Source organism: Zalophus californianus, chromosome 15 (assembly GCF_009762305.2).
Source record: "Zalophus californianus isolate mZalCal1 chromosome 15, mZalCal1.pri.v2, whole genome shotgun sequence".
Lineage (NCBI taxonomy): Eukaryota > Metazoa > Chordata > Mammalia > Carnivora > Otariidae > Zalophus > Zalophus californianus.
Genome location: NC_045609.1, coordinates 54,000,657 through 54,028,313, shown reverse-complemented (window position 1 = coordinate 54,028,313; position 27,657 = coordinate 54,000,657). Strand labels below are relative to the sequence as shown.

The 27,657-nt window shown below is 41.7% G+C and overlaps 1 long non-coding RNA gene across 1 annotated transcript; it reads right to left on the bottom strand.

The window, feature by feature from the left end:
- Positions 1-222: 222 nt before the first annotated feature.
- Positions 223-27,657, bottom strand: LOC113918491. The gene is made up of 3 exons (XR_003518584.2): positions 27,469-27,657; positions 6,574-6,784; positions 223-357 (listed from the first exon to the last, which is right to left on the bottom strand). It is a non-coding gene; the product is annotated as an uncharacterized LOC113918491 (long non-coding RNA).

Sequence of the window (27,657 nt, the reverse complement as noted above, 5' to 3'; positions counted from 1 at the left end):
AGTTGGTTAAGCGACTGCCTTCAGCTCAGGTCATGATCCTGGAGTCCCAGGATCGAGTCCCGCATCGGGCTCCCTGCTCGGTGGAGAGCCTGCTTCTCCCTCTCCCTCTGCCTGCCTCTCTGCCTACTTGTGCTCTCTATCTCTGTCAAATAAATAAATAAAATCTTTAAAAAAAAAAAATTGAACAATGGCACAAAATAAATAAGCCAACAACTTTTCAAAGCACCATTCCATTTATTTTTAATAAATGAAGAGGCATTCTAAGCTCTTGAGAAGTCTCAGAGTCCTTGTAAATAGTGTTTAGTCTTATAGAGAACTTCGAGCATTTCAGTGGGTAGGCTTCTGGTTGGTTGGTTTCTAGATAAAAAGAAATGTCCTCCAATGAGACACGAGGGTTGATAAGGCCCAACTGGACTGGTTATCTGGACAGTGCTTCAGTACGAATATTCAGGCCTCAGGGCAGGAAGGAGGAGTATGGTGAGTAGGGAAAGGGGAGAAGGAATGGGTCTGGCTTCCTTTCAGCCAGAGTTTCCGCAAGGAATGGAGAACGAAAGGACGTTTAGGACAAGGTAGTGGGTAAGGTGGGTGGAGGCACAGCAAGGAGAAGCTCCTGGGAAGAGACTGAGCAAGTCCGAGACGTGGCTGCAGTGACACTTACCTCTCTGGCCCCTCTCCCTTCGTTCCTCTCCCTAGTTGGTACTGGCCACTCAACTATCTCATCCTTTTTTTTTCCAGCTAAACTCGGTCACTCACCCTCTTCCAGCAATACCTTTTTTTCACTATTCTTGGACTTGCAGACTTGAGTATTTCCTAGAGTTTTACTTCCAACTTAGCATGTCTAAGGTGATGGAGAGGTTGGTACGATCAGAGGCTAGGTACGGACCAAACAACATATGGGTTAGTGAGTGCAGAAAGTCAGCAGTCTGTGCCCAAGTGCAGGAAGACACCAGGGCAATGTGCCTTCTTACTGGTGGAAGCGAGCTTCCTGAGTCCAGGGACCACATCTGTCTTGTTCATTGCTGTCTCCCCAGTGCAGAGCACAGTGCAGGGCACACAGTGGATGTTCAGTGAATACTCACGTAATGCACCATGGTGTCAGAAACCAACCAACAGTTTGTCTAAAACATCTTTGGGCTGAGCAATGAACCTAAAAGTCAGGTGGGCAGACTATAATAAAAAGCATATTCCCCTGAAGTTAAAAAACGTTGTGACTCCAACATGATACACTTACATCCTAACTTGAAATACTTCACCAAGAACTGGAGCCTCCACTGGGGAAGTTCCTTGGACCTACAGAGGCTCGTGTGCCCCCTACTGCTCCTCTCCCCAGATGAAAGGGAGCCCATCTGGCACATGCTGTTAACCAGATGTGCTGCAGGAACCAGCATAAAGGTCTCCCTGTGCTCACAATTCCTGTCTAGGAAGTCAGAGAACTTTTGGGAAATGCAGAGAAATGGCCAAATTGGTTTGCCATGGAATGTATAAACCCAAATGACCCCATGATTGGATTTCATCCTCTGACCACAAGAGTGCCAGGCAAGGAAAATGACTGAAGTTTTCCTCATCTAGGGCCCATGAAGACAAACTGATTTGACTTTAAACTTTTAGGTTTTAATTTGCCCTCTATCCAGATGGCCCCTAGGGATGGACGACAGAACCATCCTTCTCCCCTGAATACTGGCTTAACTTTTCTCTCTCTGGTTTCTTTGAAGATGGTATTATCTGATGGAATTTTTAAAATGTAACACATACTATTTTTCTAATTATAAAAGAAGTACATATTTATTGTAGAAAGTTCTGGAAGTCCCAAGAAAATATTTTTAAAATAACATTTAAAAATCAGCTGCAATCCCTCCACCTGAGAGATAATCTCACAATTACAAAATTGACATTTTGGTATATTTCTTATTGGATTTTTTTATATGAGTATGTGTATGATGTGTATTTTTTAAAATCAGGACCAATATTTTTCTAGCATAAATTACCCTGTTATAAATAAATATTCTGAAACATAAACTTTCTCTACACCTCTGTCTACATTTCCCCAGGCCTGATTTCTAGAAAAAGGAATTAGTGAATCAGACACATTTTTGAGGCTCCTGATGCTTGCATATTGTTCAATTGCCATCCAGGATGGTTGTCCAATTTTTGCTTTATCTGGTGGTATGATTTTATTTTTGGAGGAAGTTTGCTTTCTTCCCTCAGAGTGTTCTATGTGTTGAGATTCTAGGGCAGGGTAAGGCTATTGAGTGATACAATCCATCTGTGACAGCAGATGGCAGCCCATGTGGACTTTTCTCCACTACAGGTGAAGAGGTGAGTTAGACCATCTCAGGAATGCTTTCCACCCGTGAGTCAAAGTCTGTGTATTCAGGGGTCCTCACAGCCTCCAGCCCCTCTCACTCATTTAGGTACCAAGGGATTTTTGGCAGGGGGCACTATTAACATGTATTTTGTATTTATAGCAGTATTTAACCTGTCAAGGGAAAGGCCTTGAGGTCTGGTGCTTAGAGAAGGCAAAAACACTCCCCATGGAAGATCACACAGTAACAGCATTTGGGTGTGTCCAGGTTGGGTGATGAATCCAGATTTCTCAATGTGGTAGCTATTTAATGACTTTTGGGCTACCCTAACTTCTTTTTTTTTATTTTAAATTTTTTATTTAAATTCAATTAATTAACATATAATGTATTATTAGTTCTAGAGGTAGAGGTCAGTGATTCATCAGTCTTATATAATACCCAGTGCTCATTACATCACATGCCCTCCTTAATGTCCATCACCCAGTTACCCCATTCCCCCCATCCTGTGCTACCCTAACTTCTGATTCCCTGTTTGAAAATTTCCACACCAAATGAGCTTTGCAACATGCGTCTTCTCCACCTGAAAGCCAGATAACTTAGTTACCCAGCGTCCCTTGCAGTAGGACAGGGGCATGTGACCCAAGCTGGGGTACGCAGATGCCCACCCCAGACTCAGAACTGGGAGCTGCTGACTCATGAAGCAAGATAAAGAGAGCATTCTTTCTGCAGCAGTAGCAGGGGCAGCAACAATCGGTTTCCAAGTGACTGCAGTGGTGGCGGCAGCTCCCAGGGTCCAGGGCCGGTGGTATTGGGGAACAGTTCTGTGGTGTAAGGTTTGGCTGCAGACCTTAGAGCATTTGTTCCAAGCCTGTCCCTGCCCTGTTTTCTAAGCCTGTCCCCTAACCTTCCCAGTGATTCTGTGAGCTCCTTGATATCCTTTCCATACACTCCTTTTCTGCTTAAATCAATCCAGTACGCTTGTAACCAAGTGCCTTGACTGATACATTAATAGCCTCTTCAGACTCGGTGTGCTCATCTATAAAATGGGACTTTCAGGGCTACTTCAGAGCACTGAGATGAGGAAGGAAATGAAAGAGCACATGAGGGCACCTAACCTGACACCAGGGCACAGAGTAGAAGCTCAAAATAGAGTGGATTTTCACCCTTGTTTTCAATTTTGAGAATCTCAGGTTATCATACCCATAGAGATCAGAATATGTTGGGGAGAAGAAAAATCAAGCTGTTTCAGTCTCAACTGTATATATCACTAGCATCATCTTGGGTCTAGCAGTCCTTTCTCTAGCGCCCTGCTGCATTCCCGGCAGCGTGCTTGGCAACCCACATCCGCTGCCTCTAATCCTCACAACACTCCCATTTTATAGATGAGGAATCTGACACTCCAAATGGCTAACAAACTGCCAAAGTTATCCCAAGGAATCTACGCCCAATGGAGCAGATACTGGAGGAATTGGGCAAAAGTTTAGAGAAGTCTCAGAAGGACAGAAGAACCTGAAATATAGCCATATTTAGACATCCATACATAACCAGTTCAACCATTCTGACCATATCGAAACTATTAAATGGTTTGACTGAGGTTATGGAGTTGCAACCCTGACCAAGACTCCAGTGAGTTTCGTCAAGGGCCCAAATAACTGTGCCTTCATTTAGACCTGAGACTCTCAATGGGTGCAGGACGGTGTTTATCAGAATGATCTTGCGAATTCTTTCAAACCACACATACCTGCCCTCACTACCACCAAAGGAAAGGGACTGAGTGGCAGCTGCTGTACAAGAGTATCCTGAGACCAGTCTTAGATGGCTTGCAATTTAGGGAAACACAAGAGAATTTTTTGTCATGAAGACTCGTAGTCCACCTTTACTGTCTCTAGGCGCTAGGAGAAAAAAAAATCTCAAAGGTCAAAAATAAAACTAGTTTCGTACAGTGCAGCTGGAGTGACACTGCAATGACAGGAAAATGTAAACTATGTGAAAGCGGGAGAGTCTGACATGCACACAGACATGCTCTTCTCAAAGCGGGAACTCCGGAGCTCCAGGCGTCTGCAAAGAGACGCCAACCCACCCAGCAAAGGCCTTGTGCTGCTTGCAGGTCTTAAAAGCCAGGCTATACTTTGGCTTCTGAAATGAAAAATTACACCAAAAGAGATGCCTGATTTTTATTAACTATCTTAAAAGGAGTCTCTCACTTATTCTGGGGAAGATATTTTGCTTGAGTGTTTTCCCACTTTGGCAAATACAATCCAGAGGGGCTGGATGGAAGGGGTTTTGCCCTGGGCAAATGGTTGAGCACAAAAACCCTGCTGACTCCAGGAACAATTTAAAGAAGGAAGAGATTTCCTTGAGTCAATATGGTGGAGCCGAAATAAATGGCTACTCTGGTCCTCTTGAGAAAACATTCCTGCATTACTTCACAGAGAGATCTCTGATGCGAGGGGCCAGACAGCGTACTAGGAGACACTGGGTCCGGGTTCAAAGAGACTGGGCTGCGGCCTCAAGCCTCTGAAGCCGGTGGCTCAGCCACCATGTGGCAGGAGCAGGGGAAGGGGTGGAAGTGGCTTTGGACAGGAGCCACCCTTCACAGCATGTGAACAGATCTGGATTTTGACAGATGAAAGATGACTCCTGCAGATAGGGCAGGAGTGGGTGGCGCCAGGGCACTCACCCAAAGCTCTCCGTCAACAGTGGCAAAGCAAAAACGCACATGGACAATCCTGGATCCGCAGTGAAGATTTTGGAAGGAAATCTTAGCAAAAAGCCAGAGCGAGAGACGGGAGCAATAAATCAGGCCGGGAGAAAGTCTGGGTTGAAGGACACTGCTGCCTCGTCTATCACTCCCCGGCCAGCGGAAGCACACGTAGGTCCCAGCCGGCATTGACTCTAGCACCCTGCCAGTTTATTCTGGCTCCCAGAAAATGAGAACATCTTGGCTAAACATGTTGGGGGCAGTGAGTGATTTTCTGTAAAATAATTTTTCCCCAAAGGGGAATTGAAAGCCTGGGGCCTCTTACATCAGGCAAAAGCTCTAACTATAGCACGGTGGCCCAGTGCTGAGGCTTACAAGGGACAGTTCTCATCATCGCAGAAAGCTGATGGAAAAGAGAAAAGCAAGGCAAAAGAACCAGTCCCCATCTCTCAGAGATGTTTCCTTGGGTACCACACTGCTGATTAGAAAAAGAAAAATCAATAGTGAAATGCTAACCAAAACTCCCCAGTCACTATAGTAGAGTGGTTACAAGCCTAGGATTTGTGGATTCAGACTTCTGAACCTCAGTTTCCCCATCCATATAATAGGTGCAATAAGTCCTGCCTCATAATGTGAAGATTAAACAAAGCACAAGACCTGAGCGTGGCAGCTGAGATCATTCACAACCACTTCATAAAAGCAGTTTTCCGGGAAGCACAGCAGTTCATAGGAAAGATGTTCCATTCTTTGAAATACCTAAGTGAATGGCCCAAGGATAGCAGGGAACAATTATCTTACTAGTTGTGTGTTAGTAAAAATAGATAGGAAGGAAGGGAGGGAGGGAGGGAGGGAGGGAGGAAGGAAGTAGGGAAGGGAGGGATCTACCTTGTACTTTTCAGACTCTGCCTCTTGTAATCTGTCCCTCACCATGGGGTCAGAGGGACCTTTATAAACCCAGATCCCCTCTGATCAGGTCTTTCCCTTGTCCAGAATTTGCACTGGTTCTCCACACTCTAAGGAAGAGGTCCTACATTCCTTAAACCAGGGCCTATTAGTGACTCCCTCCCACTCAAATCTCAAGAACTCCCTCCAGTGGTTCTCATTCGGGGTGGCACTGATTCCCCCCAAAGCCCCTCTCACCCCGGACCACTGGAAATGTCTGTAAGGCTCTGGTTATCACTATGGGGTGCTAGGTAGTGAAGGGACATAAACCCCATGCAGTGTAACTGTCCTCTAACAGTCCTGGCCAAATTGCCAGTAGCAGCCCTGCTTAAAAAAAAAAAAAAAAACCCGAGCCTCTCTGTCTTTGTCCCTGCAGTGTCTCCTGCCTAAAATGTTTTCCTCTTCACTCCATGCCACTGGACTTTCTCATCCTCAAAGGCCGAATCCAAAACTGATCTCCTCTAGGAAAACCTCCAGGACCCCTGCGCCCGCCACCCCACAGCAGAGCTGACGGTTCTCTCCTACACTCTGCTCTGAACCAGGCTTTGCAGGACCCCTGTTCACACTGGCTTAGTTGGCACATCTACCTCCCCACACCCTGACACGGTGAGGCTCAATTATACATACTGAAAGAAGGAAGAAAGGAAGGATGACTTCTAGTTCTTTTGCTCATCCATGAGCACATGTAAAAAAAATTCTGGAGGGCAGGAGTCCAGCTTCTCCAGGAAACTGCACGGGAGTCTTGCAAGATGAACTGTGAAAACACATCGCTACCAGCATTCTTCAACTCCGCTGCAAGCCGTGTTGATGAGATGTCTGCTCTTCTCTTGATTTTTTTCTGTGAATTGAATGATTTTTTCTGGGTCATTAAAAGTTGTTTGATTTGGTTAATACCTTATTTATTTAATAATAGATTCCACCCTGGAAGCCAAGTTCAGGAACCAGGAGGCAGGGTTGCTATTTCTTTGATAGAGATCTCCTTGGCTCCAGTAATCTTAGTCCGGGCATGCTCTAGGAAACAGACTCAAATTGAAAATTTGGATTCCTCAGGGAGGTGCTACAGTGGTGGAGACAAACGTATAAATAACTATATGAAGCAAAAGGCTATTGGTGCTGAACAGAGGGACAAGCACACAGTTACAGAAGTAGTAAATAATACATGGTGCATAAATAGAAACCAGCAATCAGTTGAGAACAGAGGAGACAGCAGGGACACAAGTTGTTCATATAATGATCATCTTTGTATTATCTTAAGAGACAGCCCAAACTGGGATTATGACATTTGATTATTGTCTGACATTAATTAGTTGCCAGATTCATATCCTTCAATCCATTGTGCACCCTGCCACAGGTTAATATTCTGGAAATATACTTCCTGCCTCCTTCCCCCATACTTTATTTTCAATAGCTTCCCATAATCTATAGACCAAAGCCCTTAGCCCAGCATCAGAAGGTCTCCCTGAGCCCTCCAGTGTGGGCACCACACCCTCCTCCCCAGCACCTACACTGACTTTCCACTCCGGGCAAGGCAGTGCACTGGTGCAGAGGCCCTGTCACTTTTGTGATTTGACCAAGCTGTTCTTGCTTTCTCGAATGGCTTCCCCTTTCAACACCTCCGTACCCTGCCTTTTTAGTTTCAATTTTCCCTACACTCAGTTGCTCAGATTCCCAAACTTTCCCAAACTGCACAGGTGATTTTTTCAACCTGGTTCAGAGCTTGGCAGCCCCCATGGCCAATCTGCTCTGGTGCAAAGGATGGATTGTGTGATCCAGACATGGATACCATGGGCCATTGCCTTCAGCACCACCCAAGCAGGCTCATGTCTCTGAGAATGTAATAGAAGTTGAGAAATGCATAGCAAACTGAGCTTGCTTTTCCACTTTTGCTTTTCTCATCACTGACAGGTTTCACAAACAATTGTGGACTTAATGAGTCCATTAAAAAAGAACTTTATTTTTTTTGCAAAGTCTTGTTGGGCGGGAATCCAGGTTCAAAATCTTGCCATCTTGTGGCTGCAGAAAGGATGCTGGGACCCACCTGGCCAAGGATGTCACCTCAGGACAGCCTGGAACTTCTCAAATCCATCCCAGAACATGAAAGTGTAAATACAAGCTATCTTCCTGGTAGCCCATGGCTATCCATAAAGGCAGCCATTTCTGTCCCCAGCACCCAAGGACTCAGGTGAAGACCCCCCCTCTTGAGGCCCAACATTAAGGGAGCTGGCTCCCAGACCATCTTTGCCACCTTGTAGGTGGGTGCACCCAGGTCTGGGCATCTGTCTCCTCAATTACAAGCTACAGATCCTAGCACATACCTAGGACTGTTGAAGGATTACAAAGAATATATATGAAAATACTGATGCAAAGAAGATGAGAAGTAACTGCTAGTTATGGTGACCTCTGAACAGCTTTTGGGGTCTGGTCCTAAAAACTAATGCAGAGTAAAAGCCAAATAGGCAGGTAAGTCACAGGGACAGAGCAGAGACCCACAGTGAGTAAAAGTTGGATTCTTTCTGCATCTGAAATGCCGCCCCTCAGCTCTATTCCCACCACTCAAACACCCTAAACTCAGCCCTTCCGAAGCCTGTGCAGATCTTCTCAGGCTGACCCCCTCAGAAGTCTTCTTTCTTCCCTGCTTTCCCACACATCTCTCTTTGATTCTGGGGTCAATGCCACGCACACTTCTATCCCTTGAGAGCCCACACCCCCATCCCTCTGTTTAGACATGACCAAAGGGCACAGACCAGACTACAGCCCCCATTTGCCTCCTTCACCCCCTAGTGTCTCCCCTACAGCAGTCTCTTCCTCTCCCCACCCAAAGTCGGCCTGACGGATGCCCATCGTTCCCCTCAAGTGCATTCTCCATAAATGCTTTCTGAATGAACAAAAACTCCTGTCATTATTCACTATCTTATAAGCCCTTAAAAGAATGCCACCAACTCCCCTCCTATACTGGCCTCATCAGGAGACACATAGCCCCACTATGAAGGGCAGGTCAACCAGAAGCCAGGCTGTCAAATCTGGACAGCCCAGTTCACCCGGCCCCAAAGGCAGTGATCCCTGCTTCCCCTTCCAGCCTTACACCCCAGGAAGACAGACCACCTTTAACTAGGTCAACCAAATTCACAGTCTAACTCTCTCGGCTTTATTGTTGCGGTTCTCAGTTGAAGGCACTGAGTTTATTGTGATGATTTATGTCTGGAAAATAAAACAGAAAGTTTCACCAATTCTTGACTGAACTGGACAACACCTTCTTGTGTGGAAAAGCACACTGGTAAGGACAACAGGATATCATCTGACTGTCTCCACTGGGGGATTTCTCTAAGAAGTGTTCTAAGCTGCCTAGAGCTAAAATCCTGGCAGCTTAGAGACAAAAGTCAGAAAAGAGGGAAACTGCTTTCAAAAAGCAGGTCTCATTTAGCTCCTGAGAAGCCATCTGTCACAGGACTTGACCTTCTCACCCCTTCTCTTCCTCTCTGCTTCCACAAATGACCAAGCAGAGAGTTCCTCTCCTGACCCACAGACCAACCCCTTGGTAAATAAAGGGGAATAAACAGCTGCCATATTAAAACTCACCTTGGTCAGACCAACACCCTTGCCCCGAACTATCTGCCTCAAGCTGTCCCTTCACATGTGCACGCTGCACTGTCAAAAACAACGGGAAACACATTTCTTCGCAACAAACGAAGAAAATGTTGATGCAACATGAAGTCATGTCCTGTGGTACTGAGGACGTGCCGGGAACAAGCTGAAAGACACCCTAACCCAAGGGAGTTTGTTACCTTGTTTGCTTTACCCCTGAAGGCAAAACTGCACAAACACAAGGCTTACAAAATGAGGGGTTCTTGAACTTCATTTGTGTGTGTGTGTGTATTTATTGGTAGGCAAGTGAAAGCACAGCATTATTCTCATTCCTGTGAAACTTTCGCTTCACCTACACTTGTGTAACCAGGTCAAATCAAGCCTGAGTTACATGAGAACATGGATTCTAACTTTAACAAATACATAAAGTCATGACCCTTTTGTTTTGATATGCTGCTGGTTCCAGACAGGCAGAAAAGCCACCACTAAAACCAAGAGGTATACAAGACTTCACAATTTATTAAGAAGATTAGCTGGCCTTAGTTTGTCCACTAATGATTAGTCACAAATGTTCCCTCAGAAGCCTTGGAGGTCAGGTAATTCAAGGAACAGTTTGGCTTAATTTTGTTTCCCTTTCTTTTTGATGTGTTACTCTGCGCTGTAAATTAAGGGCTGTTTCACATACACCCATTCCTAACCAGATTACATACAATACGACAAGCCCACCTTAAATATTGTATGTTTTTTCACTTTCCACTATATTTGTAGAACTGCCTGCTGTGAAATTACAAAGTTCATGGTTCAGCTGAACTTTTGAACTCAAGTGAGGATTTGACACAGCAAAACAATTTAAATGAACCCAACACGAAGTTTTCATAGTCGAAACTGCTTTTCAGCCTATTGTCTGGGGTAATTGGGTAGGAAAGTTCTTTATTGATGTTGTAAAAACTACCAGTTTAATAACAGGCAGAGGGAGTGGAGAGGAGAGGAGTGGATGTACCTTGGAGCGTCTAAAATCACGCTTCTCTGCGAGTTCACTGAACTCTACCTGACCCCATGAGGAAGGTCTCCCCAGGATAACCCACCAACTCCAGGGTTTGTGACTGAGTGGCAGCAGCCTGCCAGTGCTTAATACCTCAGAGCAAATGACTTTGCAAAATGCTACATGAAATGATAATAATATTCATTTTAAAATCATTGCAAAAAATAGTAGCCACCAGGTCATAATCCCAGGGTCCTGGGATCGAGCCCCGCATCGGGCTCCCTGCTCAGCAAGAAACCTGCTTCTCCCTCTCCTACTCCCCCTGCTTGTGTTCCTGCTCTCACTATATTTCTCTCTCTCTGTCAAATAAATAAAAAAATCTTTAAAAAAAAAATAGTAGCCACTACAATACATCAAATGTCTACCAAGTACCAGATCCTTAACATATTTTTTTTCATTCAATTGTCACAAAAACACAATGAGGCTCCTATTACTGGTTCTATTTTGTAGATGAGGAAACTGGTACCAGAGAGATTAAGCAATCTGCCCAAGATCAACACAGCTAGCATAAGGCCTCTCTGTGCCTCAGTTTTCTCATCTGCAAAACAAAAATGTTGGACAAAGTGACCTCAGGTTTGGGGTTTTAGGTGCTGGATTATGCACATAGAGTAAGTGCAAAGGGCAAGTTCCATGTAGAAGACAGAGAAGCTTTCATTTCATTCAGAGAAGACAGAGAAGCTCATTTAACCCTCTCACAACCACTGAGGCAGGTAGGGTGACCTCCACTCCACAGAAGAACTGAGTTCCAGTGGGCTAGTTGACTTGTAAGGTCCCACAGCTGGCAAGAGCAGAATTAGGATAAAATCCCTGATAAAGCTTATTCTCCCTCACACCTCTTGACGGCTAAGTCAATGTGATGTCATTGAGGTTTCCTTGCTTCCACATCCCAAATTTTGATTGAGCTTGAGAGTTAAGGGTTGGCAGGCTGAGCCTGGGAAAGAAGTTTATTTTGTTTGACTAAATATCAGATTGATTCCTGCAGAGATTTTATTTTAAAACCAAAACATCACCTCCTGGATGTGGGAGCAAATATGCCCAGAAAGCTCTCCCACAGCCTGGTGCTAACTCCTGTTACCACCGCGTGCCCACCACCACCACCCTGTGGTGGCTGCTCCTGAGAGAGCTGAAAAAGTCTGCTGGACACCATCGAGATACTGCATAAAATGTTTAGTCTAGTCCTTTAGTAAATACTTAACAAAATTACCTATGATTTTATTTTTATTATTCTGCCTTTGACAATAAGAACATCAGTGCCCCTACTCTACACCCTAGCCACATGGGGTCCAGCAGGCTTTCTCTCTTATGTTCTACATATGCCTCTTGTAAACAATTCTGTCTTTTAATTGAATGCTTCACCCATTGACATTTAATGTAATTACTGATTTATATGGATGTAAACCTACCATTTTATAATTTGCTTTCTTAGTTGTCCTGCCTGCTCTATGTTCCTTTTGCCTCCTTTCCTGTCTTCTTTTGAATTAATCCAATATTTTATTACCCCACCAGTCCTACCAATTTGCCTGGAAATATATACACTTAGACTATTTTTATAATTATAACATGTACCCCTGACTTACCAAGTACTAGTGTTACTTGATACTTTTACTCCTTTCCTATTAACCCCTCCTACACCATGTTATGCCATGATTATGTATTTTATCTATATAATTGACCCTTACATAATACAGGGTTGAGCTGCACTAGTCCACTTACACATGGATTTTTTAAATAAATATATTGGAAAAATTTTTGGAGATTTGCAACAATTTGAAAAAATTCACAAACCACATAGCCTAAAAAGACCAACAAAATTTAAGAAAGTTATTATTGCTAGAATACAGTATTGAATACATTATGGCCTACAAAATATGTGTTAACCAACTGTTTGTTATCAGAAAGGCTTCCAGTCAACAGTAGGCCATTAAAGTTTTGGGGTAGTCAAAAGTTATGTGCAAATTTTCAGCATGTGTGTGGGGCGGGTCAGTGTCTCTCCACCTGCATTGTTCAAGAATCAACTGTATTTTGAACTGCACTATATATTATGATGGTTTATACAGTCAGTATTAATTTAGATTTACCAAATATTTGCCTTTTTGTTGCTCTTATGTCTTCCTGCATCTCTGAGCTTCCATCTGGGATAATTTTTTCTCTGCCTAGAGAACACCATTTTATATTTCCTCTTTTGCAGTCTGCTGATGATATATTTTAATTTTTGCTTGTCATTCTTAAAGGATATGTTTTGAGGTTTAGAATAGTAGGTTGTCAGCTCTTTTCTTTCAACACATCAAAGATATAATTTCATGGGTGCCTGGGGGGCTCAGTTGGTTAAGCAACTGCCTGCGGCTCAGGTCATGATCCCAGAGTCCTGGGATCGAGTCCCACATTGGGCTTCCAGCTTGGCAGGAGTCTGCTTCTCCCTCTGACCCTCTCCCCTCTCATGCTGTTTCTCTCTCTCTCTCTCTCAAATATATAAATAAAATCTTTAAAGAAAAAGATGTAATTTCATTGTTTTCTGACTTCCATTGTTTTACTGAAAAGTCATTCATTGTTTCCTTTGAGAAGTTAGGTGTTAGTCTAATTGTTGCTCCTTTAGGTATTTTATACACTTTCTCTGGCTGCATTTAGCTTGTCTTTGGTTTTAAGTAGTTACTGATGTATCCAAGTGTGTGATTCTTTATATTTAACCTGTTTGGGCTTGAATCTGTGGCCCGATGGTTTTATCAGTTCAGGAAAATTTTCAGACTTTAACTCCGCATATATCACTTCTGCCCCATTTCCTCTCCTCTGTACTTCTAGGATTCCAAAAACATGTATGTTAGGACCCTTTATGTCTCTTACCCTCTCATCTCTATTTTCTAACCCCCCCCTTTTTATTCTTTTTATACTTCATTCTGGATCTTTTCCACTGACATATCTTCCATTTCATAAATTCTCTCTTCAACTGTGTCTAATGTTCTTACCTTAATCCAATTTCAAGGACTGATACCATTCAAAGCTAGATTTAAAAAGCCCAAAGTTCCCTTTCTCTCCAAATGTAAAACCTTTGAAGATTTCAACCCAAAGGGGCAGTGGTAAGAAGGCACAGCCAAACGTTTCTATAGATGAATTCCAACTTTTGTTCCTTTAGCCCTAACAGACTGTTAAAAGTGCTGATCAGCCTCTCAATCACCTTGTCCAGATTCCACAAACACCTCAAATGCAGAATCACCTTTCTGGATTTCCTTCTCCTGGATCTTGAACCAGAAGTTCTTCACTCTCTTTGTCTCTTTGATGCTTCCAAATTATTTTTAAAATATATGTTTTGTTTAGCTTTCCTAGTTATCCTCAGCAGGAGGACTGATTACCTCATCTATAATTATTGATATTGGAAACTTTCATCTATAATGAATTACCTCATCTATAATTATTGATATTGGAAACTTTCAAATTTTTTTTAAAATGTTCTTTATTTTGAGATTGTTCTCTTTCTGGACTCCTTTTTGCAGTAAAGTGCTTTTTCTTTTATGAAGTGATCAAAGTGAATGAAAGTTTTGTTTGGGAGTGTTCTGTTTTTAATATATTATTGACAAAGAATATCAATCTAATATCAGACTTCAAAATTATTTGAAGTTTTAATAATTCATAAAATGATTTATGAGTCCAGGAAGCTCTGCATTGCTATAATAAACCAATAGCATAAATACTATCACTATTCCTGTTTTATAAATGAAGAGACTGGTTCATAGAAATTTCATACTATAACTTGCTCAAGATGGTATAGTTAGAGGGTACCGGCATGGCTCAGTCAGCTAAGCGTCTGCCTTTGGCTCAGGTCATGATCTCAGAGTCCTGGGATCAAGCCCCTGCTGAGCAGGGAGTCTGCTTCTCCCTCTCCCTCTGCCCCTCCCCCGGCTCATGCTTTCTCTCTCATAAATAAGCAAAATCTTAAAAAAATGAAAAAAAAAGTTGACACTGTCAGCAACAACTGAGTCAGATTTCAAATCCAAGTTTAATCTTTCTCTGGAGACTGAGGAGTAACTTAAAGATTTTTTTCTCTATTATAATTAAATATACATAACATAAAATTTATCAATTTAAATGTAAAGTTCTGTGCCATTAAGTATATTCACACTGTTGTACAATCATCACCACCATTCATCTACAGAACTTTTCCTCTTATCCAATGGAAACTCTGTACCCATCAAACACTAACTCTCCATTCTTATCTCCCTCCAGCACTTGGCAACCACCATTCTACTTTCTGTTGCTATAAATTTGACTACTCTAGGTACATTATATAAGTGGAATCATTCAATATTTGTCATATTGTGACTAGCTTATTTATTTAGTCTAATGTCTTCAAGGTTCACCCATGGTAAAGCATGTGTCAGAATTTCCTTCCTTCGTAGGGCTGAATAACATTCCCTTATATGCATATACCACATTTTGTTCATCCATTTGCTAGCTGATGGGACACTTGGGTTGCTTCACCTTAACTTTTTATTTGCAATTTATTTTATTTACGAACTTTAGTACATTCATCCATCCATTCAACAAATATTTGTAGTTCTTATTGTAAGTTCAGGAGTTTACAGTTGCAACAAGATAAACAAGGTTCTTGCTCTTACACAACTTTTATACTGGTGGGGAAAAAAGAGATGATAGGCAAACAAATGTATAAGTAACAAAAAAAAAGTCAGTCAGTATGATAAGTGATATGCATAGAATTAAGATGGGGGCTGTGACAGAAGGGAGCTGGAGGCTACTTTAAACAGGGTGATCAGGAAAGACATCTCTGAGAAGATAACACTGAATGTAGAACAGGAGCCAATGTCTAAAGAGTATTCAAGGCAGAGTACAGAAAGTACACAGACCTTAAAGAAAAAGTAAGCTTGTGAGCTTAAAAAAAAAAACAACAAAGTCCTGCGCTTGGGTCCCAGGGAATGAGAGGAAGAATGGTGAGGAATGAAGTAGAAATGGTAGGCACTTTTTTTTAATTTTTTTATTGTTATGTTAATCACCATACATTACATCATTAGTTTTTGATGTAGTGTTCCATGATTCATTGTTTGTGCATAACACCCAGTACTCCACGCAGAATGTGCCCTCTTTAATACCCATCACCAGGCTAACCCATCCCCCCACACCCCTCCCCTCTAGAACCCTCAGTTTGTTTTTCAGAGTCCATCGTCTCTCATGGTTCGTCTCTCCCTCCGACTTACTCCCCTTCATTCTTCCCCTCCTGCTATCTTTTCTTTTTTCTTAACATATGTTGCATTATTTGTTTCAGAAGTATAGATCTGTGATTCAACAGTCTTGCACAATTCACAGTGCTCACCATAGGACACACCCTCCCCCAATGTCTATCACCCAGCCACCCCATCCCTCCCACGCCCCACCACTCCAGCAACCCTCAGTTTGTTTCCTGAGATTAAGAAATCCTCATATCAGTGAGGTCATATGATACATGTCTTTCTCTGAGTGACTTACTTCACTCAGCATAACACTCTCCAGTTCCATCCACGTTGTTCCAAATGGCAAGATCTCATTCCTTTTGATGACTGTGTAATATTCCATTGTGTATATATACCACATCTTCTTTATCCATTCATCCGCTGATGGACATCTGGGCTCTTTCCACAGTTTGGCTATTGTGGACATTGCTGCTATAAACATTGGGGTGCAAGTACCCCTTCGGATCCCTACATTTGTATCTTTGGGGTAAATACCCAGTAGTGCAAGTGCTGGATCGTATGGTAGCTCTATTTTCAACTTTTTGAGGAACCTCCATACTGTTTTCCAGAGGGGCTGCACCAGCTTGCATTCCCACCAACAGTGTAGGAGGGTTCCCCTTTCTCCGCATCCCCGCCAACATCTGTCGTTTCCTGACTTGTTAATTCTAGCCATTCTGACTGGTGTGAGGTGGTATCTCATTGAGGTTTTGATTTGGATTTCCCTGATGCCCAGCGATGTTCAGCACTTTTTCATGTGTCTGTTGGCCATTTGGACGTCTTCTTTGGAAAAATGTCTGTTCATGTATTCTGTCCATTTCTTGATTGGGTTATTTGTTCTTTGGGTGTTGAGTTTGATAAGTTCTTTGTAGATTTTGGATACTAGCCCTTTATCTGATATGTCATTTGCAAATATTTTCTCCCATTCTGTCGGTTGTCTTTTGGTTTTGTGGACTGTTTCTTTTGCTCTGCAAAAGCTTTTTATCTTGATGAAATCCCAATAGCTCATTTTTGCCCTTGCTTCCCTTGCCTTTGGCCATGTTTCTAGGAAGAAGTTGCTGCGGCTGAGGTCGAAGAGGTTGCTACCTGTGTTCTCCTTTAGGATTTTGATGGACTCCTGTCTCACATTTAGGTCTTTCAACCATTTGGAGTCTATTTTTGTGTGTGGTGTAAGGAAATGGTCCAGTTTCATTCTTCTGCATGTGGCTGTCCAATTTTCCCAACACCATTTGTTAAAGAGACTGTCTTTTTTCCATTGGACATTCTTTCCTGCTTTGTCAAACATTAGTTGACCATAGAGTTGAGGGTCCGTTTCTGGGCTCTCGATTCTGTTCCATTGATCTATGTGTCTGTTTTTGTGCCAGTACCATACAGTCTTCATGATGACAGCTTTGTAATAGAGCTGGAAGTCCGGAATTGTGATGCTGCCAGCTTTGCTTTTCTTTTTCAATATTCCTCTGGCTATTCGGGGTCTCTTCTGGTTCCATACAAATTTTAGGATTATTTGTTCCATTTCTTTGAAAAAAGTGGATGGTATTTTGATGGGGATTGCATTGAATGTGTAGATTGCTCTAGGTAGCATTGACATCTTCACAATGTTTGTTCTTCCAATCCATGAGCATGGAACGTTTTTCCATTTCTTTGTGTCTTCTTCAGTTTCTTTCATGAATATTTTATAGTTTTCTGAGTACAGATCCTTTGCCTCTTTGGTTAAATTTATTCCTAGGTATCTTATGGTTTTGGGTGCAATTGTAAATGGGATCGACTCCTTGATTTGTCTCTCTTCTGTCTTGTTGTTGGTGTATAGGAATGCCACTGATTTCTGTGCATTGATTTTATATCCTGCCACTTTACTGAATTCTTGTATGAGTTCTAGCAGTTTTGGGGTGGAGTCTTTTGGGTTTTCCACATACAGTATCATATCATCTGCAAAGAGTGAGAGTTGGACTTCCTCTTTGCCGATTTGGATGCCTTTGATTTCTTTTTGTTGTCTGATGGCTGCGGCTAGGACTTCTAATACTATGTTGAATAGCAGTGGTGAGAGTGGACATCCCTGCCGCGTTCCTGACCTTAGGGGAAAAGCTCTCAGCTTTTCCCCATTGAGAATGATATTCGCTGTAGGTTTTTCATAGATGGCTTTTATGATATTGAGGTATGTACCCTCTATCCCTATACTCTGAAGAGTTTTGATCAAGAAAGGATGCTGTCCTTTGTCAAATGCTTTTTCTGCATCTATTGAGAGGATCATATGATTCTTGTTCTTTCTTTTGTTAATATATTGTATCATGTTGATTGATTTGCGGATGTTGAAACAACCTTGCAGCCCAGGGATAAATCCCACTTGGTCATGGTGAATAATCCTTTTAATGTACTGTTGGATCCTACTGGCTAGTATTTTGGTGAGAAATTTTGCATCCATGTTCATCAAGGATATTGGTAATTCTCCTTTTTGATGGGGTCTTTGTCTGGTTTTGGGATCAAGGTAATGGTGGCCTTATAAAATGAGTTTGGAAGTTTTCCTTCCATTTCTATTTTTTGGAACAGTTTCAGGAGAATAGGTATTAATTCTTCTTTAAATGTTTGATAGAATTCCCCTGGGAAGCCATCTGGCCCTGGGCTTTGGTTTGTTGGGAGATTTTTGATGACTGCTTCAATTTCCTTAGTGGTTTAGGTCTGTTCAGGTTTTCTATTTCTTCCTGGTTCAGTTTTGGTAATTGATACATCTCTAGGAATGCCTCTATTTCTTCCAGGTTATCTAATTTGCTGGCATAGAGTTGTTCATAATATGTTCTTATAATTGTTTGTATTTCTTTGGTGTTGGTTGTGATCTCTCCTCTTTCATTCATGATTTTGTTGATTTGGGTCCTTTCTCTTTTCTTTTTGATAAGTCTGGCCAGGGGTTTATCAATCTTGTTAATTCTTTCAAAGAACCAGCTCCTAGTTTCGTGGATCGGTTCTACTGTTCTTTTGGTTTCTATTTCATTCATTTCTGCTCTGATCTTATTTCTCTTCTCCTGCTGGGTTTAGGCTTTATTTGCTGTTCTTTCTCTAACTCCTTTAGGTGTAGGGTTAGGTTGTGTATTTGAGACCTTTCTTGTTTCTTGAGAAAGGCTTGTATTGCTATATACTTTCCTCTTAGGACTGCCTTTGCCGTATCCCAAAGATTTTGAACAGTGTGTTTTCATTTTCATTGGTTTCCAAGAATTTTTTTAATTCTTCTTTAATTTCCTGGTTGACCCATTCATTCTTTAGTAGGATGCTCTTTAGCCTTCATGTATTTGAGTTCTTTCTGACTTTCCTCTTGTGATTGAGTTCCAGTTTCAAAGCATTGTGGTCTGAAAATATGCAGGGAATAATCCCAATCTTTTGGTATCAGTTGAGACCTGATTTGTGACCGAGGATGTGATCAATTCTGGAGAATGTTCCATGGGCACTAGAGAAGAATGTGTATTCCATTGCTTTGGGACGGAATGTTCTGAATATGTGTGTGAAGTCCATTTGGTCCAGTGTTTCATTTAAAGTCTTTATTGCCTTGTTGATCTTTCCCTAGATGATCTGTCCATTTCAGTCAGGGGGGTGTTAAAGTCCCCCACTATTATTGTATTGTCAATGTGTTTCTTTGCTTTTGTTATTAATTGCCTTATATAATTGGTTGCTCCCATGTTAGGGGCATAGATATTTACAATTGTTAGATCTTCTTGTTCAATAGACCCTTTAAGTAAGATATAGTGTCCTTCTCCATCTCTTATTACAGTCTTTGTTTTAAAATCTAATTTGTCTGATATAAGAATTGCCACCCCAGCTTTCTTTTGGTGTCCATTAGCATGGTAAATGGCTTTCCACCCCCTCACTTTCAATCTGGGGGTGTCTTTGGGTCTAAAATGAGTCTCTTGCAGACAGCATATCGATGGGTCTTGTTTTTTAATGCAATCTGATAGCCTGTGTCTTTTGATTGGGGCATTTAGCCCATTTACATTCAGGGTAACTATTGAAAGATATGCATTTAGGGCCATTTATTGCCTGTAAGGTGACTGTGACTGTATATTGTCTGTGTTCCTTTCTGATCTATGCTGCTTTTAGGCTCTTTGCTTAGAGGACCCCTTTCAATATTTCTTGGAGGGCTGGTTTTGTGTTTTTCAAATTCCTTTAGTTTTTGTTTGTCCTGGAAGATTTTTACCTCTCCTTCTATTTTCAATGACAGCCTAGTTGGATATAGTATTCTTGGCTGCATATTTTTCTCGTTTAGTGCTATGAAGATATCATGCCAGTCCTTTCTGGCCTGCCAGGTCTCTGTGGATAGGTCTGTTGCCAATCTAATGTTTCTACCATTGTAGGTTACATATCTCTTCTCCCGAGCTGCTTTCAGGATTTTCTCTTTGTCTCTGAGACTCTTAAGTTTTACTATTAGATGTCGGGGTGTTGACCTATTTTTATTGATTTTGAGAGGGGTTCTCTGTGCCTCCTGGATTTTGATGCCTGTTTCCTTCCCCACATTAGGGAAGTTCTCTGCTATTATTTGCTCCAATATACCTTCTGCCCCTCTCTCTCTTTCTTCTTCTTCTGGGATCCCAATTATTCTAATGTTGTTTCATCTTATCGTATCACTTATCTCTCGAATTCTGCCCTCGTGATCCTGTAGTTGTTTATCTTTTTCTTAGTCTCTTTATTTTCCATCATTTGGTCTTCTATATCGCTGATTCTCTCTTCTGCCTCATTTATCCTAGCAGTTAGTGCCCCCATTTTTGACGGCACCTCATCAATAGCCTTTTTGATTTCGACTTGGTTAGATTTTAGTTCTTTTATTTCTCCAGAAAGGGTTTCTCTAATAACTTCCACACTTTTTTCAAGCCCAGCTAGTATCTTTAAAGTCATAATTCTGAACTCTAGGTCCGACATCGTACTAATGTCCGTATTGAGTAGGTCCCTGGCAGACGGTACTACCTCTTGTTCTTTTTGCTGAGGTGATTTTTTTCGTCTTGTCATTTTGTCCAGAGGAGAATAGATGAATGAGAGAACAAAATGCTAACAGGTTAACAACGTCCCCAGCAAATATACTCTATACAAATCAGAAAAGACCTGAAACCAGGGGAAAAGAAAGGGAAAGAATGAAAAAAGAAAGAAAAAAAAAGAAAAAGATAAAAACAAACAAAAACAGAACAAAACAAAAAAAAACAGAATATGATCAAATATGATCAGGCTGGTGCATAGATCAGTGCCACACACTAGATTTTGGGTGTATTTTGGTCTGTTAGAAGAAAGTGCCTCCTAAAATTTTAAAGGAAAAAAGACATATATGTACAAAATAAGGGTTGATACAATGAAGGGATGGAAGATGACTGTAAAGCTGAAAATTATAAAAGGTTTTATAAACGGAATTGATAAGTTGTTTGAAAGAAGAAAGAAAAAGATTTAAAAAAAAAAGAAAAGAAAAAAAATGGGAGAGACTGTGATCAGGCAGGAGACTAGAACAAAGCCATACACTAGTGATTTAGGGTATATTTTGATCTGTTAGAAGGAACTATCTCAAAATTTTAAAGAGAGAAGAACTTATATATATATGCCAAAAATAAGGGTAACTACTATGAAGGGATAAAATATGACTCTAAAAATGAAAAATAAAAAATGTTTTTTTTTTAAAAAGGGATTGATAAGATGTTGGTTGAAAAGGGGAAAAAGAAAAACTCAAAACAAAACAGTTAAAAAAATTAACTTTGAAAAACTAATGAATCATGGTAAAAAAGCCATGAATTCTATGTGCAGTATTCCCCTAGCGCTGGAGTTCTCCCATTCTCCTTGATCGGTAAACTTGGTCTTGGTTTGCTGGCTGTTCGTGCTGATCTTCTGGGGGAGGGGCCTGTTGCCGTGGTTCCCAAATGTCTTTGCGGGAGGCAGAACTGCCCCACCCTTGTCCATCCGGGCTAAGCAAGCTGCTCGGCTTTGCTCTCAGGAGCTTTTGTTCCCTGCAAGCTCTTGGTACAGCTTTGGAGGACCAGGGTGAAAATGGTGGCCTCCCACTCTCTGCCCGGAGGAGCTGAGAACTCGGGGCCCCGCTCCTCAGTGTGCCCCCAGAGAAAAGCAGTCAATCACTCCCGTCTCCCCGGTCTCCGGCCGCACTCCGTGCTCACCCAGCCTGTGACTGAGCATTTCTATCTCTGGCACCCGACCCCACGTGGAGTCTCCAAACCCAGCAGATCCCTGCGGTGCACTCTCGCGCCGCTCCTCCTGGGGGAGGAAGCGGAGTCTCCCCGGCTCTGCCACTTGTTGGGTCCCTGCTGGAGGCGCAGTGGCCCGACTGGGCTGCGGATCAGTTTATGGCCACCCCGAGCTGAGAGCCCGTGCCTTGGCTCCGTCTCTGCAGCCGGCTTCCCTGCTCCGATACCTGGGAGCTCTGCCGCACTCAGGCACCCCCGGTCTTTCTGTGACCCCGAGGGTCCTGAGTCCACACTGTCCCGCGAGGTTTCCACCTCCCGCTTAGCCACTGGAGTGACGTCCCTCAGCGGAACCGACTTCTGAAAGTTCCAATTTTGTGCTCTGTGGCTCTAACACTTGCCAGAAGCGGCCGACGGAGGCCCCCTCCCCCGCCGTCTATCCTCCCGAATATCGCCTCGGATTCACTTCTCCGCACATCCTACCTTCCAGTAAGTGGTCGCTTCTCTGTTCAGAGAGTTGTTGCTCCTCTCTTCTTCGATCTCCTGTTGAGTTTGCAGGTGTTCAGAATGGTTTGATCCCTATTCAGCTGAATTCCTGAGACCAGACGAAATCCAGGTCTCCTACTCCTCCGCCATCTTGCTCTGAACCACCCCCCCCCCCGTAGGCAGTACTTTTTAAGACAGATAGCAAGTTTTTATTCTTTTCATAGAATGGAGTAGTAGACATGGAGGTGTCCCACCCTTATCTCCTCAGCGTTCACATCTAAACACAAAAGATTGCTTACTGTGGCTATCTGCCTGAGCACTGCCTGCAGGGCAGGCCAAAAGTTCTGGGGCTCATTGTCCCTGGGACCCTCTCTCTGGCAGGGCTTTGGTAAATAAGTGCCACCACCATTTCAGGATAAATACAGGGATTTGGTGGGTAAACACCCTATCATGTACCTTGGTTGGGGTAACTGAGGCATGGCCTCACTGTCTCTCAGCGTTCCTCAGCAGATTTGAGCTTCAGCCATAGCTCATTATTTAGTAACACACCCTTCGTTGGCTTCTATGCTTCAATCTCCACTCCCTTACAGGTGTTTTCTGGGATCATCTCCCCCCCCCAAAAAAAAAAAAACTAAAATCACTAGAAATCACACTAAAAATTCTTACAGTCTGCTTCTCAGAGAACTCAAACCAAGATAGGAAGCCATTATAGGAAGTCCAATTTTTAAAGAATCACTCAGGAACTTTTGGCTTCCAGTAAGGTTGGAGTAGCTTACATTGGACTACCCTTCTTATCAATAATTATGAACCGGGGGCAAAACAAAAATAACAACAGTTCAGAGGCACTAGAAAGCAACCAAACCAAAGCCAGCAGAAACTGGAAGGGACAGACTCTAAAAGACAGTAACTGAGATGGATGAAATCTACTTTTATATAGATTTTCATGTCAGGGCACTCCTCGGTCTGCATGGTGCAGGGTAGACGGAGCTCAAGCAGAAAGTGTCAGTTTTGTCAGGCTGAAGAGTCAGAATTTGGAATTCAGGGCTGTCATAGCAGCTGCAAATTGAAAGGAACCATGAGTCCAAAGCAGGGGCCTCAAATTTTCCCTATAAATTCTCCTCAAATCTTTGACCAACCCCCAAGCTGTGCATTCCTGGGAAAGTCTACAGGAACCCAGTGGAAAGAAAATTGGAGGACTGAAGAAACTAAGTAGCTATCCAGTGGGGGGATCCAGAGTTTGGAATTCAAGTCGCAACAAGTTAAGGGAGTTGGTAAACACCTTGAGCCTTCCATTGAAACCCAAAAGAGCCACACCTTAGGGTAAGGATCACATCCCAATACTAAAGGTTATGCTCTAAAACTAAGGGCAAAATCCAAATAAATCCACTCTAACAAAGCATAAACCAAGCGCTCACAGGATCAAGGTGTTCTGCCCACTAGAACCAAATTCAATACTCTTTGTAAGACAAAAACACACCCAGAATTTCTGTGATGTATTTCCTGCTTTTTGTATTTTGTCAAACAAAAAATTACTAGATAGGTGAAAAAAGCAGGAAAATTTGATTAAGACATGGAAAGAAAGAAAAGCAGTCAATAGAAACAAATCCTGAGATGACCAAATGTTGGAATTAGCAGACAATTTAAAAATAACTCTGACAAATATGAACAAATAAAAATAAATAAAGCTGACAAAATGGAATCTATTGGAAAAGATTAATATAATGCATGAAGAAATGGAGAATTTCAGGAAAGATATGGAAACTCTAAAAAAAAATCAAAAGGAATTCCTAGAACTGAAAAATACAATACTTGAAATAAAAAATTCATTGAGCATTAAAAGGAAATTTGGCAATATAGGAAAAAGGATTTATGAGCTTGATGACAGATTAACAGAAATTACACAAACGGAGTAACAGAGAGAAAAATGATTGGAATAAAAAATAGAGCTTTAATGACCTCTGGTAAAGTATAAAGTGGCCTAATATGTAACTGAAATCTCAAAAAGTGAGAAAAGAGAACTAGGTAGAAAAATACTTGAAGAAATGCTGGCCAAAATTTTTCCTTATTTGATCAAGTCACAGCTCTAAGACACTAAGGAAACCCCAGACAGAATAGAGTCGAAGAAAGCCACACCTAGGCACATCAAAGTAAAACTTCTAAAAACCAAAGACAATGATAATATCTGAAAAGCAGTCAGAGAAAAAATGTATTACATATAAGGAGACATCCAAACAAATGGTAGCAGATTGCTCATAGTTTCCTATGAGTGCATTTCAGAAGACAGTGAAATATAATTTTTAAATGTTGGAGAGGAAAAAAACACCTGTTAATCTAAAGTTCTATATCTAGAGAAACTACCCCTTAAAAATTATGGTAACATCAAAACATTTTCAGATAAAGGAAAGCTGAGAGAACTCATCACCAGCAGAACTGCACTATAAGAAATGCTACAGGAATTCTTTGAGGTGGGAAATGATATGAAATATATGACAGAATGAAAAGCACTGGAAATGATAAATATATGGGTAAAAAGAAATGCTACTTTTCTTCCTTTTCTTAAGTGCCCTAAAAGATAATTGACTATTTAAAGCAAAAATAACAAGAACTCAGGGCACCTGGGTGGCTCAGTCGTTAAGCGTCTGCCTTTGGCTCAGGTCATGATCCCAGGGTCCTGGGATCAAGCCCCGCATCAGGCTCCCTGCTCAGTGAGGAGACTGCTTCTCCCTCTCCCACTCCCCTGCTTGTGTTCCCTCTCTCGCTTTGTCTCTCTCTGTCAAAAAAATAAATAAAAATCTTTAAAAAATAAAAATAAAATAACAAGAATTTATTGTATAGTTTATAACTTAAGTAGAAAAAAAAAAGAAGAATTGCATAAGGATGGGAGAACATAAATGAAATCAAGTCGTGTTTCAAGTTTCTTATATGCAAAGTGGTAGAATATTAACTTAAGAAAGATTGTGATTAAGATAAAGATAGATGCATATTTTAGTCCCTAGAACAACCATTAAAAGAATAAAACAAAAAGATATAGCTAAAAATTCAATATAAGAAACAGAATGGAATACTAAAAAATTTTTTAGTTAACCCAAGGCAGAAAATTAGAAACCAAGAAACAAAAAACAGAGGAGACAAATAGAAAATAGCAAGATTATAGATTTTAACACATCATGTCAATAATTACATTAACTATAAATGGACTAAACACTCCAATTAAAAGTCAGAGATTGTCCAACCCAACTTCGTGCTGTTTACAAGAGACACACACTAAATATAAAGGCACAGACAGGTTGAAAAAAGGATGGAAAAAAGATAAAAACACTGACCATATTGACACCAGATAAAGTATACTTCAAGACAAAAAGAATTACCAGAGATAAAGAGGGACATTTCACAATCATTAATGAAGAGAATATAACCATACTAACTGTATATGCACCTAATAATGGGGCTTCCAAAATACACAAAGCAAAAATTGACAGAATTAAAGGGAGAAATAGATAAACCCACAATTACGGTTAGAGACCAACACTCGTCTCTCTGTGACTGATAGCACAAGATGACAAAAATGTCAGTAAATGTATAGATTTCAACATTATTAAACAACTTGGTCTAATTCGCATTTATGGAGCACTGAACAACTGCAGAAAACACATTCTTTTCAAGTGCACATGGACCATTCACCACTGTAGACCAAACGCTATGACCCAAACCTGAAATCCAATATTAGACATTCTTACTCTTAAAAAGTCTCCTGCCACCCTGCTCTGCTGCTTCTCCCAGTTGCTTTGCAGTTGCCACCCCCTCTCTTCTTCATTCTTTTCTCTCCTTTTCTGTTCCTTTATAATCCTAATCAAGTTGATTCTCATGTTTATTCCCTTAATTTTGCTAACTCAAGCTCTCAAATCTTATCTTCTGCCTGGATAGGCTCAAAGTCCATTTCCTACCTGAGGGAAATTTTTGTTCCCTGGTGTTATTTGATTTTTCACCCAACTCTCAATTAAACTGAATTTTATAGCAGCTTGTTCCATGTCAAGAATTCTGGTCATAAGCTAGCTCTTTGGAGAACTTCATGATGATCTGAGGTCCTCTTTCTCTCTCTCCCCACCCATGGGTATACACCATGGCTGAGATGGGGAGACACACTTAGTAGACACACCAAGAGTACATTAAGCTCATAATCTGCCTTCCTGCATTGCTGCTTTGAAATTGCCTTATTTCAGGCAGGGGTGAGTTTCTCAGTGGCGATCATCCATGCTGTGATGATGTGCTTCCCCAGAAGAGGGAAGTGGCTGATTCCCAGGAACCAGCAGTAGCAGACAGGCTTGGCTCCTAGAACAGACAGCATGGCTCCTCATAGACGGAGTGGGAAGCAGAGAGGCCAAGCCACAAACAGGAGCAGCCTCAGCAGACACTGGGCGCTCACAAAACCAAAGGCCAGGCCTCCCACAGCCACACCATGCAGAGGCCTCCTCACTGAGGTCAGCCCAAGTGGGGAGCAGAGCCACTAGCAGAATCTTCTACAGACAAGATGTAGCATGAGAACCATGCCCACCCACTCTAGGAAATTCAGACTGGCAAAGGAATAGCTTTTCCTAAGTGAAAGACATGCCAATCCCTTAAAGACAAGAGACTTCAATACATCTTCCCTTGAGAAAATTAAAAATTTTTAATACAGGCTAAGAATAATAGCAATTCCTGCATTATTTCGAGGTATTTTACTAAATGTTTATACATACACTATTTATACATCTACTACTTCTAAACCTCACAATAATCCTATGTCATTATGTGAGGCATCATTATCCTCATTTTAGGAGACTGATGTCTGGAGAGATTAAGAAACTCATCCAAAGAATACAGCTGGGACATGGTGGAGAAAGAGTTAAAAATGAAGATTATTTGTTCTAAAGCCCACACCACACTGCTTTTTAAGGAATCCCCTTAGAAGCAACAAAGATTCATTTAACGCCCATATCTGTAATCCTAAAAGAAACCAACTGCTTCTGGCCACCTGCAGAACCGCCCAACTTCACAGATTGGCCTTTGTTCTCACCCTTCCAATTCTTGGCCAAGTGGCTTCTGGATCCAACCTTGCCCTTCTGGCCCTCGGCTTGTCCAGTTTAATACTTCCCCTGAAAAACATGAGATCTATTTTTCTAGGCTCAAAGTTCTGACACCCTGCTAAGGTCTTCCTTTTCACTTCTGGTTTCTGGTCAGAAGACCATGCCTAGGACTGTGACAA